The sequence below is a fragment of the Eucalyptus grandis genome, chromosome 9 (assembly GCF_016545825.1).
Source record: "Eucalyptus grandis isolate ANBG69807.140 chromosome 9, ASM1654582v1, whole genome shotgun sequence".
NCBI lineage: Eukaryota > Viridiplantae > Streptophyta > Magnoliopsida > Myrtales > Myrtaceae > Eucalyptus > Eucalyptus grandis.
The window spans coordinates 16,527,698-16,538,294 of NC_052620.1; the positions used below are offsets into that span (position 1 = coordinate 16,527,698).

A 10,597-nucleotide genomic window follows, 5' to 3' on the forward strand; every position below is an offset into this window, starting at 1 on the left:
GAACTCGAGCGCATTATGGCCTAGATTAGGTCACGTTCAATTGATTTTCGAAGCCTTTGCCGGGATCAGACGTACTTTTTTTTTTTCCTGCATCATCCGTTTCCCCGGGTGTGCTCAGCTGATTGATGCTTTGGTGAACGGTGGTGGCCGTCGATGATGGCCACGGTTTGGAGAGGATCAGGAAATGGCCGGAGATGGCGGGGTTAGCCGGCGTCGCTCGCTTGTTCACGGCTGATAGCCGGCGAAGATGAAGGGTGGCGGTGGCGGTGGCGGTGGCTGTGGCCGCGGATGGTGGCCGTGTTATGGCTGGACACGGCTTGAAATATGGGCCGAGCATTTTCTTAATTGGAGGTGGGCTGGGCCGAGCATTGTTTGAACATGAGTTTGGAGTGGGCTGTATGTTATAAATCGTGCGTAGTGTGGGCCTATTGTGTTGCGGCGTACGATGGGCCTTGTTGGGAATGGGCTGGATAGAGAGAAGGGCGACAAGTGAGCTAGTTTAGGCTTTAGCGAGTTTGGGTTAGCTCTTCAGCCTTGTAGAATTTGGGCTTAGTTGGGTCTAAATAGTTTGAGAGGGCCTGATGCAAGACCACCGGTTGCGTCCACGAGCCCAGTTTAGCGAGACCAGCGGCATCCCATTGTTCGGACCGGGCCCAAGACCCAGCCCGAGTCCCTATTTCCAGAATATTATAATTATGTATATATTTTAAAAATTAATTGGTTAAAAAACTCGATTTAAAAAAAAATCAGAAAATTCTTAGAAATAGATCTTTGTTAGATTTCGTAAGCTTTAGCATTAGATGTACCCTAGTTTTATTTAGTTAACGTGACCTTCAGATTAGGGATTTCGGAGCTTAACTTCAATAGGAGTTTAGTTCTAGTAGATTACTCCTTTAGTTAGAAAATTATACTTGGTTTGAATTTAGCTCATGGGGGTTGCAATCCTGGGTTTAGAATAAAGCAATCATTTTTTCCCCACATTTATCTTTTATGTCATTGTAATTACTTGGGTGTTTACTTATCGCGTTGTCTTTCAATAAACTGAGTGTTATTTTCCTTTTCTAGAATAGGTTAGTTAGTTTAGAATTCTAATGAAAATCACAAAAAAAAAAAACAAAAAAGCATTTGCAAGCTTATTGAAGCGACTTTGATACCTTTAAGATTATAATTGATAATCAAGATTGCACAACTACTTCGTAAGACACATTCAAGTTATGTATCAAAAGGGCGCTAATGGAAACATTGGCTTAATCAAGTCCCGGTGCTAAAATTTGGGTTAGGAATCGAGATAATATTCCTGTGTCTTGATTGGTTTCTAGCCAACCTCAATAGGTTACGAACAACTTCTAGAAATGCATAGGATGTAAAGAATATAAAAAAAATCCAATGTCATGTAAAGTATGGGCTACCCAAAATCGGTGGATCATTTGTAGTGTTTTTATTTGATGGATAGTTTGAGACTGTGACTTATATGTATCATTCGAATCATTGTTTTGAGTAAATACCTCTAAACCTACTTATTGAGTGTGGCACCTCGAAAAAGTAGGTCAAGACATTTTCCCATCCTTTTCCACCTCTCCCTTCATCTAGTCAACTATTGTTGTTTGGTTTCGTTTTCTCCTTCTATGCTTTCATTGTGCTTTCTCCCCTACTTTTTTTTAAGCCTATTGGATTGAGGATCACCCAAATAGAACTACACAACATGAGGACCTAAAGAAACAATCACTACCTTTTTTTTTTCATTGTTGTGATTATTATGCTAATGTCCGCCTAATTTTTTAGAATAACTCAAATTTTAGGTCATATCCCAATTCAATCTCAACCTCTTTTTATCTAAAAAATTCACTAACTTTCATTCTAATCCAATCCCTACCATGCGTCCAAAATTCATCACTTGTTTTTTTTCAAAATTATCAACATTAAAAGGCTGTTGTTCTCCATAAGAAGGTGAATGTTTTGGTAAAGAAACTGATTTTGATAATGAATCTTTAACTGGTCCTAGTGTTGATTATTTTGAAGAAACTAGTGGTGATATTTTCTACGTGAGATAGATTTGGATTATAGTGAAAGTTTGTGATTGTTTTTGACACAAAAAGAATTCGGAACAAAATTGAGATTAGATCTAAAATTGGGGAGCTTTTTTTAAGGGAATTACGTGTGTCAATGTTGTTTGCTCAATGTAGAAGCTGTAGATTATGTTGGTGATTCTGGGTAGTTGTTTGCGTTTGCCAAAAAAGAAAAAAGAAAAGAACTAATCTGTTTTTTTAGGTTGGGTTCTACATGGGTCGGGCAAAAGGACTATGTAATTTTTGTGGTCGGGCCGGATCGGGTGGGATATCTATAGAGATTTGATTTGATCGTAGATAGAGACACTCATATCTAAAAGTTTCTGGGGCCGAAGCCATACTCCCAAAAAGAAAATTTCAAAGGGCAAGCATTTATTGGACCCGCTCCCCATATGTCAAGCTACTACATGACAAAGGATGTCATCCTAATTTGTGTAATTTGGCAAAAACCTTCTCCGTTACTTGAGGAGATGGGCCTGCCATTAAAACTTTCGAACCAAATATCTTGTTTGATATAAATACATCACAATTCATATTCTAACCCTCAAATAAAATCATGAATCAAAATACTCCCGTTTGTTTCACAAAAAATAAATAATTTAATATTATTTTTTTCAAATAATGATCATTTATATAATTTGAAATAATTAGTGAATGAAAATAATTTTCATTATCAATTATAATATATGTTTAAATATTTTTTTAGACAATGAATATACTTTTTCATTTATTCTTTTGTAAGCGATTTGAACTATCATTTTTTTATTTTTCAAGAAACAAAGGCACACTAATAACCCATCAACATTAACACTCTAGAAAGCTCCATGTTTCACATATGCTACAGTATATTAAAAAATTTACCGAAAATCTATGAAAAAGGGAATAAGCTACCAAAAGTCTCAAACTATAGCCACTATAATGCATTCACCCTGAATTTTTTTAATGATATCAAAAATTTCAAATTATGTGCGTCATGATAAATTTGCTTTAAACTTTTTTTATGACATGACAAAAAAATTCAAAACTTGTACCTATGTGATACATTTACCATCCATTCAAGTTCTACCCCATAATTTTTTAGTTAAAATAACACTATTTTTATTTCACTTATCATGTCAATACCATTTGCTTTTAGGCATCCATATAGTAAGATTTTTAACGATGTTTATTTACGGAAACTTGATGGAAGGTAGGTATATTGTACATATACAAGTTTATAGTTTGTTAACATAAAATTCGGGGTAAATAAGTTATAGTGGATAAAATTTGAGATTTTTCTGTGGCTTTTGCTATTTATAAAATGAGAGCGAGTCTGATCTTGCCGGGTCTCCAAAAGATATCTTACGGTTACCTAGCATCTCGGTTTTTCATATCTCTCTCCACTGTCCACGTAACGTCCCACGATACTCTGGTTTCCAAACGACCGAGAAGGTCGGAGATTGCGGTTGTGCTTTTGACCAGGTTTCGGTCTGCTACTAGAGCAGAGCATTCTCTTCAGTTGTCTCTCGCCCTCTCATTTGTCCGCGCTTGAAATCTCATCGGTCATCGTCATTACTGGATTGGATCAGGGGCATAAGGCCATTCTAAGCAACTGGACAGCCATGGCGTTCTTTCAAAGCTTGACGTGGAATATTGATCTGCAGTTAGTTTTCTGATTAAATTGCACCATCTGCATGTACTTCGATCTCAAACTTTCGGGACGAACTTGCAATCACTGAATTAATTTGATTTTCGAGACCTTCATGCTCACGTGAGATTTTTCTGCAAAGGAGTCATCCGTTTCGGGATTTTTTTTTTTTTTTTTGAATAGGAGAATCACGATCCATGGAGAGAGCCCACCAATCGAATTGAAGTTGTTCGTGATTTGTGTAATGCTATTAGTTTTCTCGCAACTCCATTAGTCTCTGCGGTTCCTTTTATGCTGTAGTTGTTCTTTCCAGGAAGTCCTGCTATTCTTGGTGACCAAGAAGAAGATGCCGACTGATGATTTTGGGAGAGATTTTGATTACTTAGAAAATCAAAATCCAAACCGGAAGACCGAAGAACACATCTCAGGTCAGCACACGTGGTATGGAGAGAAGGAGGATGCAAGTGCCCCAAACTTTGATATGGAGGTTCTCACAACCGTATTCCTCGACTTACAAGTGGCCAAGAGGTACATTATTTGAGCTTAGGGGGTGCTGGTTTTCACGTTGCCATTGTTTTAGAATTAAACATGTCTTTGCATTGTTTACAACGCTTCAGGTTTCTGGGGAGTTATCTGCTGCTTCACCTGAACGCCATTCCGTGGCATCTCCTGATGTTGGTGCTGGGAAGCGCATCCATTCTCTACCTTCTGTAGCCGATGCTAATCAATCGCGTACTTCGCTCTTGTTGTTCACAAACATCCTTGTCTCTACATGCTTGTAAACCCTAGGTATGGCGCATATTGGTTATGTGGTACTGGCAATGCAGCTAACAATAGGGTGACCCATTGAGGGAATTTGATTCATTTGGACTGAACAATGTTGCCTGGAAGGAAGGGGTTGATGGCTGGAAAATGAGGCTAGAGAAGAATGTACCTCCAATGAGCACTGCCCAGGCTACTTCTGAAAGAGGAGGTGGTGATGTCAATGTCAGCACCGATGCGCTTGTGGATGACTCTTTACTGTGAGTCTTTACCATATTGAGCTTAGTCTTTTTTTTTTTTGCTTAGTATTTCCTACAGTCGAAAGCGACGCTGACCATTTTCACTAACTTTTCCTTTGTTGATGTTTCTTAATTATGTGGTTCTCTGTTTTCAACCAAAAAAGCTGTCAACATATATTGAATTGCTAGAAATTCTCAAAAATTTTCCTGACGCATGCTCTCCATTAGTATCTTTAAGTACCGGTGTAATAATGTAACTGTCACTACATTTTAATAAATCGTTCTATCTGCTAGTCGTGTTCAGTCCTTGGCTGCATTTCGCATAAATATATTTCTTATTCTGTGGGAATGACAAAGCCAGGCAACCGAATAACAAATCCTGTGACCAAGGCCTATGCTCTGTGGTTAATATCTGTGATATGTGAGGTTTGCTTTGCAATTTCTTCGATATTGGATCAGTTCCCAAAGTGGTTTCCGGTAAACCATTAAACGTATCTCGACAGACTAGCAATTAGTAGTATCACTACTTCATGAATCTGGTAACTTAGGTTTTTCTTATTGCCAACTTGTTTTGTGTGATCATAATTTTTTGTGAAACTTTACATGGATATAGGCATTGACAGAGAAGGAGAACCATCAAAGTTGCTGCTGTTGTTGGCACTGTCGACCCACTAAAGAACATCCTCTAGTGACAGCAAATACAGCATTCTTCGTTCTTGCAGTTGACTACCCAGTTGACAAGGTCTCATGCTATGTATCCAACGATGGAGCTGCTATATTAACTTTCAAGGTCCCTTCTGGAACATCAGAGTTCGCAAGGAAATGGGTTCCTTTTGTAAGAAGCATAGCATAAAGCCTTGAGCCTTGAGCCCCTGAATGGTGCTTCGCTCCGAAAATTGACTACTTGAAGGACAAAGGTCATCCTTCATTTGTCAGGGATCACAAAGCTATGAAGGCATGAGTTTAGATCAGATTCTTGATAGTGTTTTGCAATCCCTTTGTACATTGCATCGCTGTGGCATGTTTGCATTTTCATGTATAGCAGAGAAAGTATTAGAATTTGAAGTCCTCATAAGTGGACTTGTTGCCAAGGCACAGAAGGTTCCCGAAAAAGGATGGATAATGGAAGATGGGACTCCATGGCCTGGAAAAAATACGAGGGACTGCCCCAGAATGATTCAGGTCAATTTATAATTTTTGGAATGTATCTGATATTGCGATTGAGCTCATAAAATCGTACCCACCCCAGATTGATTCAGGTTAATTTGTAGTTAAACTATGAGGTAGCAACACAGCAATCTCTCTCTCTCTCTCTCTCTCTCTCTCTCTCAGAGTTCAATGGTGCTGCCACTGAGCCTCATATGCCACCAAGCATAACATAAATCTTCGTCGTAAGTCCTCTCCTCCACCCGAATTACTTCAGCAACAAAAAGTGAAAGCTTTAAAACTTTTTTTGTATGGGAAGTTATTTCTTGATAGGCCCTGTTTCTTTTTTTCTTTTCTGTTTCAAGTTTTTGCATTCTCTTCTCAATCAATTTGAAATATAGTATCTGATTTACTGATAGTTATCAGAAAGTTACAATAATGATGATTACGATCGACTGACTTAAAGTTTGTGATTATATCCACTCCATGAATTTGCCTTCCTAATGTAACACAATGAATTAGTTTCTTAACCTTTTTTCTCTTCGATAATGCAAGTATACATCAGGAAATCACAAGAGCTGAAATGCTACTTGGAATACTTTATGTTTTCTGGATAATCCTTTTTTTTTTTTGGGTACAATGCGACATTGGTGATGTTGTCAATTGGATAATAGTATCATTTAACTTCTATTACTAAATTTGATGGAGTGGAGCTCTCATGATAAATCAGTATGAAACTTATAAAAACTCCAGGTTATTATATAAAGTTTTCATATCTTAAGATCTTATGATTCGATTTTATAAAGTTCTCTTCTCATGAATATCATTGTCTGTGGCAGATTTCTCTTGTTTCCTGTTGTGCTGCGTTTTAAAGGCCATGACTCCACATCCAAGTTCTCTTGACTCAGTTATGATAAGGGTAAAACTGTGGTTCCTGGATCCTGGAAGCAGCGATTTTTTTTCTTACTATAACATTTGCATTACTCGCCTGCTGTCAGGTTTTCTTAGGCAAAGTGAAGGTCTTGAGGCGAAAGGTAATGAGTTGCCACGTTTGATCTATGTTTCTTGTGAAAAACGTCTGGGCTTCCAACATCACAAGAAAGCTGGTGACATGAATGCTCTTGTGAGTAGAAATGTCTGTTAATTATGGATGTCGATGCTTTCATGCTTTCCTTACCTTTTGTCTTATTTTATATTCAGGTGAGAGTCTCAGCTGTCCTCACTAATGGACCTTTCTTGTTGAATCTTGATTGTGATCACTACATAAGCAACAGTAAGGCATTGAGAGAAGCCATGTATTTCTTGATGGATCATAACCTTAGGAAACATGTGTGTCACGTTCAATTTCCAAAGAGATGTGACGGTGTTGACAGAAATGACAGATGCACCAATCGCGATATTGTGTTCTTTGGTTTAAGCTTTTTGTCTCTTCATTAAAATACATTTTATTATGTTATGTCCAAGATTGCTACTTGCACTGACATCAGAATCACATCCTCCATCAAAGCAAGTTCTTTTGTTGTGGACTAAGATTAAAACACTCTTCAGCTTCCTTGCATATTCATTAGATGGACATTCTATCTTATGATCTGGACAAGCTTAAGAGGTTTAAATGGCATCCAAGGTCCTGTTTATGTTGGAACTGGGCGTATGTTCAATGGAACAGCCTTATATGGTTTGAAGCTCTTCCTTATATGGTTATGAAGCTCCTCACAAGCCAAAGCATAGAAAGTGAGGATTCCTGTCTTCTCTCTGTGGTGGATCACGAAAGAAAGCAAGATGAAGTAAACTCTGACAATAAGTGGCAAACATGTAGTTCCAACTGTGCCTATCTTCAGCCTGCAAGATATAGAAGAGGGAGTGGAAGGTACAGATCTAGCTATTTCTTGGATCATTTAAATTTGGCTGGAAACTTCCTTGCAACCTCCATAACAATTGACTGGTCAAGAGCAGAGAGTGGTATACAAGTTAGTGAGGCCTTGAGATCTGGAATGTAGCTTCATTTTATTGTGGTCCTTGAGGTTTTGACACTCTTGCCTGAGGACGACTTTTGTCCCTGATGACTCGGCATTCTTATGATGACGCAATTTCTATATTCTTTCAGTAATGTAGTTTCTTAGGTTTTTCTTAATGTTTTCTTTTCTTGGATTTTACCTAGCTTCATCAATCACTTATTTCATCGAGACCTTGCTAGTGTGCTTTAATAGTTCATGTTGGCAATCCTGCTCACTATCCATTTTAATGCTGCCCCTGTGTGTAAGAGCTATTAAATATCGAACAGTTAATTTCAGGTGATAGTGTTGATCTTCTGCTCGAAACTTATAATGCTGTAAGGAGCTTTAACATTTATATTAGAACCTCTCTGGCTTACTTTTTATTTTCATATTCACAGGAGCTGGATTTTATGATGAAAAGTCATTGCTTGTGTCGCAAATGAGCCTGGAGAAGAGGTTTGGTCAGTCTACTGTCTTTGTGGCCTGTAAATTTATGGAGAATGGTGGCGTTCCTCAATCTACAACTCCAGAAACCCTTCTTAAAGAGGCTATTCAAGTCATCAGTTGGGGTTATGAGGATGAAACAGACTGGGAAGTGAGGTATGTGAGCTTATTCTAATATTTATTCCATTAGAGTGTTTGTTGTTTAAGAGAAAAAGATACATGAGTCATGGGCTAGCAGATCCTTGACCACATAATAAGCCATGCGGTGTCTATCAAGTCAAGAAGACGTCAAGCTAGCCTTCATTCTATAACTGTTCCTAAGAACAGTACGATGAATAGCATCCTTGTATTATGCCACACTACGACCAGCTTTGCTCGAGCATTCAAACCCTTGAGCAAGATGCGTGAAACATTTTAGGCACGACAACTGGAGAGTAGCATAAGCTTTTGACCAATTTGTGCATAGGAGGCCAATCTCGTCTCGGAGTTTCTAGAGTTATAATTGTTCAATCTTAGAATCTTAGCACAAACGTCCTAAACGACACTCCCATGAACCAATTGTATCATCCCTTCTACATCACTTGCTCTTCACCTTGATGCCACAAAGCTCCACTCTCAAAGAGTACATGAGTATGGGAGAATTCGGTCTGTGACATTCTCCCCTATTTAGTTCCACAACACCATTGTTGCAGGCTGTTTAGTCACTTCCTTGTGTCGCTTGAGTACCATAAACGCTGCTCGATTGAGTCTTACATGAATGGTGGACACTCACCCAACAAACAAGCCACTACACTCCATTACTGTCTTTCGCAAAGCTGCTCGGGTATCTTTGGTCACTCATGCTCTCCTTGATAAGTGTGGCATTTTGAGCCAACTGCACTTTTTTTAGGACCCTCTTTCTTCTACTAAGCATCTCTTGATCTTAGCAGACCAATGAAGGTTTCTCCCCTTGTTCAAAATGTGGTAGCAAACCCATCTTAAGATTCGCCGATTGATCCGAGAACCTTTTCTTCTATTCAATGAGCAATTCAGTTTCTTCCTGAAGTCCCATTGTCTTTCAAGAAGCAAGTCAAGACTTGTACTCTGTCCTAGCCCCTTTTTCTTTGGCAATTCACTCTCCGCCCTTATAGGATCAGGTAGACTACAAGAATTCCTTAAATTACCATATCTATTGGAGGGATTATGCCCTAATACCGTTTGTTATGGGCTGATAGATCCTTGATTGTGGAATAGCCCACTTGACACTCGACAAGTCGAGAAGACAGCATTCTATTGTTGTTCATAAGAGCAGTATGACTAATTGTATCATCATTTTTGGTCAAAACAAGCAATTTTTCAACTTGGTAGATCACCTTGTAAGATGAAATTTGACATGTATTTTAGTATTTCTATTGATGCCTTTTTTTTTTCCTCTAGTATTTTGTTCGATTGTTTGAACACACGATCTATCTTTTGCTTGTAGTGAAATCATAAACCCTATAGAAGATGTCTTTCCCTAAGAAAGTGCCAAGGCCTAGTCCTAGTTCCCATTATGCAAAACCACATCAAATAAAGCAAAATGATACTTTCACATGCTCGTGAACAATATCCAAGCAAGGGATTCACAACTTCAAAATACTCATGAATACTAGAAATTAACACTCTATTTTCAATTGATAAATTGATTCCAAATAGTAGGGTGTCTAACTTAGTGTTTCTTCAAAGTTCTCCATAACAAATATTAAGTAGGATGGTCAATCAAGGTTGAAATTCTTATCATGAGATGAAAATGAAAGGATTCTTTAGGAAAAATTTTAAAAAGCGGGCAGTCATACCTTGAAATACTACCTATAGTTCAGAAACTCATATTTAGAGTGACCCATATTCTAATAAAATGTCACTCTCAGAAAGAAGGAATAACAAAGAAATGCTAATAATGGAGACCAAAACCTGGATATAGAAACTTATTAGCAAAGAGTTAACATATTTGGAAATCACGAGAACTGGATAAAAGTAGGTCTTGGTAGTAAAGATTTATGGGTTTGCCATGCATGGAAAATGCCAAATAGGTGAATGTGCCAAATAGGCAAAAATCCAATGCTCCAATATTAAGGCCGTCAAAGACAAGCCAAGGCATTAACGAGTTGTGTAGTTGCAACAAACTGTTATGCACATAAAAAACATAACCTCTCTGAATTGTCCCATTGTTTTCAACAAATTGTTTGTTCGGAAACTATTTGTCGGAAACAATGGGGCAATTTAGAGAGGAAATGCTCTTTATGTGCATGATACTTTGCCGCAACTACACAACCCATCAATTCCTTGGCTTGTCTTTGATAG

General features: G+C 38.1%; 2 long non-coding RNA genes across 3 annotated transcripts; both read left to right on the forward strand.

Moving 5' to 3' along the window:
* The first annotated feature begins 4,036 nt into the window (after window positions 1–4,036).
* LOC120288597 lies at window positions 4,037–6,002 on the forward strand. The gene is made up of 3 exons (XR_005546700.1): window positions 4,037–4,221; window positions 4,311–4,715; window positions 5,308–6,002. It is a non-coding gene; the product is annotated as an uncharacterized LOC120288597 (long non-coding RNA).
* LOC120288596 lies at window positions 6,003–8,690 on the forward strand. Of its 2 annotated transcripts, XR_005546699.1 has the most exons (5): window positions 6,003–6,085; window positions 6,680–6,759; window positions 6,839–6,963; window positions 7,041–7,707; window positions 8,233–8,690. It is a non-coding gene; the product is annotated as an uncharacterized LOC120288596 (long non-coding RNA). The 2 variants fall into 2 exon arrangements; XR_005546698.1 differs by having other exon boundaries at window positions 6,680–6,963.
* Window positions 8,691–10,597: the final 1,907 nt, after the last annotated feature.